Source organism: Octopus bimaculoides, chromosome 6 (genome assembly GCF_046866305.1).
Source record: "Octopus bimaculoides isolate indiv1 chromosome 6, ASM4686630v1, whole genome shotgun sequence".
Taxonomy (NCBI): domain Eukaryota; kingdom Metazoa; phylum Mollusca; class Cephalopoda; order Octopoda; family Octopodidae; genus Octopus; species Octopus bimaculoides.
Window position 1 is genome coordinate 24,264,944 of NC_142933.1, and position 10,000 is coordinate 24,274,943.

Sequence of the window (10,000 nt, forward strand, 5' to 3'; positions counted from 1 at the left end):
CAATGATTATATAGGGAAAATTGAATGAATGTCGTGCCATTAGATATTGTAATTTTTCTTACAATGATAATTAAATTAGTATTAGAATTATTATAAGAAATGCAATACAAAGACCATTGGAAATTCTAGGCAATATCTTACGATGATCTTAAAATTTGTTTAAACCACCAAGGGGGAAATCACTCTTATCGATCTCTGTACTTACAGCTAACTTAGGTTTGAAAACTTTAAGCAATCTATCTGTGCTGTGCATGCACTTGGATGTCTCTTCATTATGTTTTTAACTCAGGATATTTTTATAAAGTTAAATTATATGATGATTCTCTAGAAAACATTATACAAGGCTTGCGTGGATCATTGTATAAAAGAGTCAGCTAATTCTACTTAGCTAAGTTATTGAACTGCTTGAATCTGAATCAGTCAATACTAAGACATATATTAGTACTATAAGTTGAAAATCCATACATTAAGTTAAAAGGTAACATGAAAGTGTTTTCTTTTGTCTGAAGGTAGCATGTTTAATTAGTCAACAAAGAATTCCTAATTCAGTTTCCTTCACCTGGTTATTTTGAATTTTAATCGCTGTTGTCTACAAGTGAACATGTAAAATACGTTGAAGTAGTTGTATGCTGTCAACTTAATGTGACAATCCCATGAAAGGAATAATACTACTGTTGGTTAGACCTAGGAAGCTGCACCGCTTCCTGTCGGCCTTGACGCATTTCCTGCGTCCTCATGTTTACGAGGGGGGAGACAAGCACCTCCACCCAGCCATCGGCCTGGAGTAGCATGACTTGCTGGCTGAAGATGCCTGTCAAACTCTCTAGAATTATTATATACCTCGTAAAGATAAGGCCACAGGAAACGCGTCAAGGCCGACAGGAAGCGGTGCAGCTTCCTAGGTCTAAACAACAGTAGTATTATTCCCTTCATGGGACTGTCACATTAAGTTGACAGCATACAACTACTTCAGATATCACTACTGCATAAATCTCTCTGAGAGATTTAGAAATGTACTATATCTAATGTAAAATACGGTTCATGACTTCGTCATGGGAGAAAAGTGGGGAACCGGACTCCCGACATTCGTAAGGCCTCTGACGCTGCTCAGACTGATACAGTTTGCGTTCACCTTAAACATCTGCAAGACAATGCATGTTAATAAACACATTGGCAGTGGACGGCTGGACTGCTTAGAGGCTGAGAGGCCTGGGTATAATCATTAGGTAGCGATTAGAAAGAGATTTGGCGATGTTGTTGATGATGTTGCGAAACGAGGCAATGATAAGAGAGAAATAGGAATGATGTTGCTGCTGCTTGCTGATTTTGATGGTGATGATGATGATGATGATGATGATGGTGGTGGTGGTAGTGGTGGTGGTGGGAATGCCGACGACGGTGACGAAGACGACGACAATGATTATGATGATGAGGAAGGAGTTAACAACGATGATTATCATTATTATCAGTTTATCGTCCGTACGATCATTAAGACCATACTGAGGATGGTGATGAACGATGACAAAACGATTGACGGAGGCGGCGGCGGAGGAGGCGGAGGCGGCGGCGGAGGCGGAGGCGGAGGCGGAGGCGGCGGTGGAGGCGGCGGCGGCGGCGGAGGCGGCGGCGGAGGCGGAGACGGCGGCGGCGGAGGCGGAGACGGCGGCGGCGGAGGCGGCGGAGGTGGCGGCGGAGGCGGTGGCGGAGGCTGTGGCGGAGGCGGAGGCGGAGGCGGCGGAGAGGGCGGAGGCGGCGGAGGCGGCAGAGACGGCGGAGGCGGCGGAGGACGAGGAGAAGATAGAGAATGATGATGATGATGATGATGATGATGATGATGATGATGCAACAAACGCACAACAAGATGAACTGCGCTCTTGATGTAATAACGTATCGTATGAGATGGCGTTGGTGGCGTCGACGATAGCAGTGATGCTTACGGTGGTACTGATGATGGGGATGGCGGTGATGATGATGGTGGGTATGGTGGTGATGATGATGGTGGGTATGGTGGTGGTGGTGGTGGTGGTGGTGGTGGTGGTGGTGGTGGTTCTATTGTAAGGTTGTCGTTGGTGGTGGTGCTCGAAGGGGTGGTGGTAATAAAAGTGAGTAGTGGTTCAAGATGCATCGAGGTGTAGGAGTGGTAGCAGTGGTGGTGGTGGTGGTACGGTGAGGGAGGGGGGAGAGTTTTAACAGTTGCGATAGTAACTGGTATTGGTAGCTATTGTTGTTGTTGTTGTTGTTGATAATGGTGGTGGTGGTAGCGGCTGTGGGGCGGCGATGGGGGCGCCGATAGAGGCAGCGGCGGTGGTGGCGGTGATAGTAGAAGTGATGGTGGGAGCGGCAGTCACAGTAGCAGTGGCGGTGGGGCAGGAGCGGGGACCGGGAGCCGGTGGGTGGGGGCCGGGAGCTGGGGGTGGGAGCGAAGGCTGGAGCGAAGGCTGGAGCGAAGGCGGGAGCGGGGCCGCAGTGGTGGTAGTAGTAGTTGTGGTGGTGATGGTGGTGATGGCGGTGGTGGTGATAGTAGTAGTTGTGGTGGTGGTGGTGGTGGTGGTGGTAGTTGTGGTGGTGGTGGTGGTGGTGGTGGCGGTGGTAGTGGTGGTGAAGAAATAGTAGTAGTAGTAGTAGTAGTAGTGGTGGTGGTGGTGGTGGTGGTGGTGGCGGTGGTAATGGTGGTGAAGAAATAGTAGTAGTAGTAGTAGTAGTGGTGGTGGTGGTGGTGGTGGTGGTGGCGGTGGTAGTGGTGGTGAAGAAATAGTAGTAGTAGTAGTAGTGGTGGTGGTGGTGGTGGTGATGGTGGTGGTGATGGTGGTGGTGGTGGTGGTGGTAGTAGTAGTTGTGGTGGTGGTGGTGGCGGCGGTAGTAGTAGTTGTGGTGGTGGTGGTGGTGGCGTTGGTAGTGCTGGTAGTGGTGGTGGTGGTAACGATGGTGGTGATGGTGTTGCCGCTGTGGTGTCGGCGGTGATGGTGGTAGCAGTGGTGTGTGGGCGGGGTGATGACCTTGCTGTTCGATGGTGGATAATAAGTGCGTGCTGGTGCCAATATAACGTGATATCACTTGATAGCGTAATGAATACACACACATACACATACACACACACACACACACACGCAATCATGAACTCACACACACAAATACACACACGCCTGCACTCATTCTTTGCACCCACGTACGAAACTACACACATCCAAACACACACATACACAAACTTATGCACATAAACATACACGTTCAAATAAACACAGATATAAATACATACATACATGCACACGCACACACACACACACATATTCACGCGCACACACACATGCACACACTCTCTCATACACACACACACACACACACACACAAACACACACACACACACACACACACTCATAAACACAAACATACGCTTACACATACAGATAAACACATAAACACAGAAAAACATAAACAGACACACATATAAACACACGCATAAACATACATAGACTCACACATACACACATAAACAGACACTGACAGAAACACATACGCACGCACATAAACTCATGCACACATACATAGACAACATAAAAATGACTACACATACATACACATATACACACACTCATAAACACACACATATAGCCACACGCAAGTAAACATACATAAACGCACACAAACACATATAAACAGACACTCGCAGAAACACACACACACACACACATAAACACGTGCACGCATAAATAGATACATATAGAATAGACAACACATACACACATATACATACACTCATAAACACACACACAGATAAGCACACGCAAGAAAACATGCATAAAGACAGAGAATACACATACATATATATATATATATATATATATATATATATATATATATATATATATATATATATATATATATATACGCGCATGCATAAACAGACGCATATATAAACACGATCCCACACGCAAATGCTTACATGTACACATAAATGTGCACACACACATACACACACACATGCCCCACCTACTCGTTTGTCATTTGTTAGTTTCCATGTTTAGCTTTCCGCTTCAATATCTTCCTGGATTACTCCCACACGCCCACCCACCCACCGTCACTCCACACTCTCCTCGTCTTCTCAACATGAGCACCGCCTACACAACCACCAATACTATTATTAGTTTTAAATTTTGGCCCAGGGCCAGAAAGTTTAGTGGAGGGGTAAGTCGGTAACATCGACCCCAGTATTCAGCTGGTACTTATTTTATTGACCCCAGAAGGATGAAGACAAAAGTCGACCTCAGCAGGATTTGAACTCAGAACATGCAGAAAGACAAAATGCTGCTAAGTATTTTGTCTGGCTTAACCAATATTATTCTTTTCTACTCTAGGCACAAGGACCGAAATCTTGGGCGAGGGGGCCAGTCGAGTAGATCGACCTCAGTACGCAACTGGTACTTAATTTACCAGCCCTGAAAGGATGAAAGGCAAAGTCGACCTCGGCGGAATTTGAACTCAGAACGTAGGACAGACGAAATACCGCTAAGCATTTCGCCAGGCGTGCTAACATTTCTTATTTCTTTATTGCCCACAAGGGGCTAAACATAGAGGGGACAAACAAGGTCAGACAAAGGGATTAAGTCGATTATATCGACCCCAGTGCGTAACTGGTACTTAATTTCTCGACCCCGAAAGGATGAAAGGCAAAGTCGACCTCGGCGGAATTTGAACTCAGAACGTAAAGACAGACGAAATGCCGCTAAGCATTTCGCCCGGCGTGCTAACGTTTCTGCCAGCTCACTGCCTTCTTAACCAATATTATTATTAACACAACCGCAAAGGCAACGAGCTGGTAGAACCGTTGGCACGCTGAGCAAAATGCTTAGCGGTATTGCATCCGTCTTTACCTTCCAAATTCAAATCCCGCAGAGGTCGACTTTACCTTTCGTCATTTCGGGATTGATAAAATAAGTAACAGTTGGACTCCGCGATTTGTGTAGTCGAACAGACCCCTTCCCCGTATTTCATGCCTTGTGCATATAATAGAAAGGATTGTTACAGATTTCTTCAAGGCAACAATTGTTAGTACGCCGGGCACAAGTGTCATTTCGTCCATCTTTACATTCTTACTTCAAATGCTGCCAAGGTCGACTTAGCCATTTATCCTTTCGGGTTCGATAAAATAATTAGCAGTCAAATACTTGGTCGGTGTAATCGAATAGACCCCTCTACCAAATTTTTAAGCCTTGTGCCTATAGTAGAACGTATTTCTTCGAGGCGACAAGCGTTAGTACGCTGGAATCTTAGTGGCAATCCGTCCATCTTTTCTTTACATTCTTAGTTCAAATTTTGGAGTCGATAAAACATGTACCATCCAAATACTGGGGTCGATGTAATCGACTTCCCTCTCCCGTCAAAAACTGCTGGCTTTGTGCCAAAATTTGAAACCATTAACACAGGTATCAACATTTCTATGGTTGACAGGTTAAGAATCTTGCTTGCACAGCCCCTTGGACAAATTTTTCTACAATAGCCCCAAGATCATGAATGGCTTGCTAGGGAATTTGGTATTTACAGTGTACAAGCTCGTTGTATATATACATATATATGAGAGTGTGTGCATGTATTTGTTCCCTATCGCTTTGCAACTGGTTTTGGTTTGTTTACGTCACGGTAGGCTTAGCGTTTCGGCAAAAGTGACCGATAGAGTAAGTACTAGATTTTTAAAAATAAGTATTGGGGTCGATTAGTTCGACTAAACTCTCCAGGTGGTGCCCCAGCATGACCGCAGTCCAGTACTGAAACAAACAAAAGGTAAAAACTAATTGATAAGAGGATACACGTCTGTAAATAGTATACATTTGTCTAAGTAGTCAATATGGCGTTTGAATGATTTTTATTCACATGGATGCTCACATATTTCGCAAAGGAAGACAAGATTTGTTCACAAGAAAATTTTCCGTACATCCCTCTACAACCGGATGGGAGTAATTACTTTGCATGCAAAAGCTAAGTTTCATTTCATTGTAGAATTGTGGGTTTATGTCGAAGACAGGTTTGGCTCTCAGCCGCGTCTATCGTGAACAGAGATCCTTCAATGTCCTTTGGCAAATTGAGACGGGTATAGTCATCATCTGTCAACTGACGATTCATGGCGAAGAGAATTTTGTCGACGCAGTTGAAGAGTTGAAAAACAGTCACCTTCTTCAAGTACTACATAAAACGGAAGCTGATGATGAAGAGGAAATTTTAAAGGAATTTTACGAATGTTTGGTGGGAGTGTTAAGCTCGGCATACTTAAAGGCTTGCCTGCTTTCAATATGCGGCTGTAGGGAGCGGTGAGAACTGGAAGAGGGTACATGGTTTGGCATGTTTGATATGGAGTTTTGTGCAGAGTACCTTTAATTATTCTAATTGCCTTCATTTAAAAGGTTACTTCTTGTTTTGTTTTCTATATTGATTTGGTTATTTATTGATAATCCCTTGTTAATGAACTTCCTAGTTATTACGGTTTCACACCATTTTATTCGATTTAAGACTTTTACGTTTTGTCATTTTTAGTTGTACAGTTTCCAAAGTTTTCGCCTATTTTGGATTAAAAAGATGCCATTATGTCGGTGAACCAGTAGAAATGTAAGAACATGGAACAAATGTCTTGTGGTTTTTCTTTACATTGGGTTTGCATCTAGTCGAAGTTAATATGAACATTCATCCCACCTGGATCGATAAAATGAATTACCAATCGAGTATTATAGTAGATGAAACATCTAGATTCCGAAAAACCTCAGACTTGGTGCTTCTATATTTTTTTATTTAAACCATTAGAAATAGTTGAGGAAACCAAAGGAGAACTTCTGCTAAAGTACTCCAGGAAATTTGGAAACAGTCGAAATACAAAGACTTTTTAGGAGGAGGCTTCAAACAGATCTATCTAAGCGACTTATCCTCATTCGAACTAAAGGTAAGTTTGAAGCTGGTGAAACCGTTCAGAATGGCCACACTAAATATTCCGGAAGCCATGGAGGGACATCGACGAGCCACACGCAGAAAGAAAGTGTCTTAGAAACGTAGTGCTAGAGTTCAAGAATATATGTGCAGTAAGCGTTTTTCTTGGGATAGAAATATTTACTGATGACACTAAGCTCCAGCAAATCATCAATGAAGAAGAAGACGGAACCCAACTCCAGTCTGATATATAAGCTGTGAGTCAATGGGCACATAAAAACAAAATGAAACTGAACGAGGGAAAATCTGAGCTGATGCATTTTCGAAGAAAGTCCTTCATGGGAACCGCTCACGGCATCCAACAATATCAGAGATCTGGGTGTAATTGTTGACAACAATCTCAATTGGAGTGCCCACATCAACAATAAGACCAATATAGCTCGTAGGATGAGCTCCTGGATCTTAAGAACCTTCCGACCCAGAGAACAAGTTGTGATCATTCCACTTTTCTCCTCCTTTGTACGGCCACACCTCGAATACTGCTGCCCCTTGTGGTCTCCCCATACAAAAGATAATCCTATCAGGTGGTGCTATTAAGTTAGACATGGCCTGGACCAATCTTTGGTCGAAGCATATCTAAGATTTATCAAAATCAAGCGTTCATCGCATTTCGAAGCGCTGTCATTGGAACAGTTACATTCCAAAAATAGTATATGCACTCAGTGAAGATGTTGGTGAGAGACTCCTGGGAAGATGTGTAGAAGATGCACACTTTTCGGCAAAGTCTGTTTCGAGTGATAGGGCTACATTTGAATTAAATGACTTGATTAACCACCACAATTACACCTAATGAGAACACGAGAACCCGATATTACAGCGGAACATTATGTTAATTTACCAGGAGTGACTGTGTCGTGCGGTTTTTCATCAAAAGGATTAAATGAACCATTAAGTTTTTTGCAGCACTGTGACTGGTTCAATTTATTTGAACTTGCTGCAACAATCTGTCATGACAAGCATTCAAGTGAACTTTGAAAATGTGAAGTTTTATGTCCATCAAGTGGGGTGGACACAAACACACTCCCATACAAATATAAAGGCCTACCTTAATGAGATTTTACTGAACACTGTATTCAATGCTTCACACAACACTAGACTTTTTTTTATGAAGATACTTGAGAAATAAAATTTACGCTATATAACCGGTGACAGTCGACGAAATAAAGACAGCCAGCGAACGAAAATGCACAGAAATCCCGAACGAAATATTTCGCGTTTTCAGCAAATCCCGGAGAACCATCATTAGTTTGAAAATAGACGTTCATAGAAATTAAATTCTGTCTGTTAGATTAATAAATATTGAAAACAGAATGAATTTTTGATAAACACTGACTTTATATGTACATACATTCTAGAGGGACTCTCTCTCTCTTTCTCTCTCTCTCTCTTTCTCTCTCTTTCTCACCCTTTCTCTCTCCCTCTCTCTCCTCATCTATCTATCTATCTATCTATCTATCTATCTATATATATATATATATATATATATATATATATATATATATATATATATATATATATATATAAATGTGTGTGTGTGTACATATATACATATATATACATACACGCATACATACATATATACGTGTGCATGTATGGGTGTGTATGCGTGTGTATGTGTGTGTGTGCGCGCGTGTGTGTGTATGTGTGTGTGTGTGTGTGTGTGTGTGTGTGTGTAAGGTGTGAAGGGTACTTGAGAACAGTTAATTATCAGTAATCAGTATATTACTCTCTTCAGACTAATTAAAATGTTTTATTTCTCTCAGATCCCCTTGCCACATAAAATGCTAACCCAAGAAATAGAAAATATATTATTGTTCTTATAGCTGTTATATGTGCGGAACACAACAATTTAGAAACTACCAACTTTCTAAATACTGCTGCATCATCTTTTATACACAAAGTTCAGGTGGAATCGGAAACTTCTTGCAGGAATCTTTTAACTGTTTCAATGAGAAGACATTCTAAATGTTCGGATATTATAAGGATACTGCAGTTCATCCAACGAGTTTAAAATATCAATGATACCGGAAAATCAATGGAGCCCATTGCCAAAGAACTTCAGATATCGAAGTGAACTATCAGAACTGAGGACATTAGAAGCAAGTCGTATGTACTGAATAGAGCCCAGTTTTTGCCTGCAAGAACATAGGAAAACTATTCAAGTGTTTACTTAACAAGGCTAAAAACCTTCAACGATATTGCATGCTCTGGTTCTTCTCTGATGTGAAACACTTCGATAATAATCTGATAATTTAAAAGAAAATGATTACAGTTGGTTGCGGGCAGATCCTTCTAATGTTCTCTGAATGATGCACACTGTTTCCAGCTCTTGTGAGAGTTTTCGGAGTAATCAGTAACGAAGATGATGTCGTATCACCTCACATCTTTCTACAGGGTCTTGGAGTTTATGTTTTTAGATACTCTGAGGTACTGGAGACAGCTGTTAAACTCTGGATAGATGAAATGGGCACTGGAAGGTCATACGTGTTTCAACAAGAATCAATACCTTCTCACAAAGCTCATGAAACTCAAGAAAGGACGTCAGACAAGCTTTACGATTATGTAATACTAAATTTGTGACTACATTTAAATCTAATGGACTATTAAGTTTGGAGCGTTGTTGAAATGTAAAACTAATCGACATACACAAAATACCATAGCTTCACCGAAGAGCAACCATTGGTCAGGTGATATCCGAAATGAATAAGGATTATGTAGAATAGGCATGTCAACAATTCCCTTCCAGCATTGAAACAGTAATCAAAACTAATAGCAGATACATAGAATAATCTTGCACGAAAGCTTATCGAGAGCTTACGTACAGATTTCTATTGAAATATATCTGCTTTTTTCCAGATTAGAGTTGTTTCATTAAATTACCAAATATGTCTTCAAATATCCCACATACGTTGTGTATATGTACGTATGCATGTATGTGTATATACCTTTGTGTACGTGTATGTTTCTGTAGATGATAGATAGATAGATAGATAGATAGATAGATAGACAGATAGATAGATAGATAGATAGATAG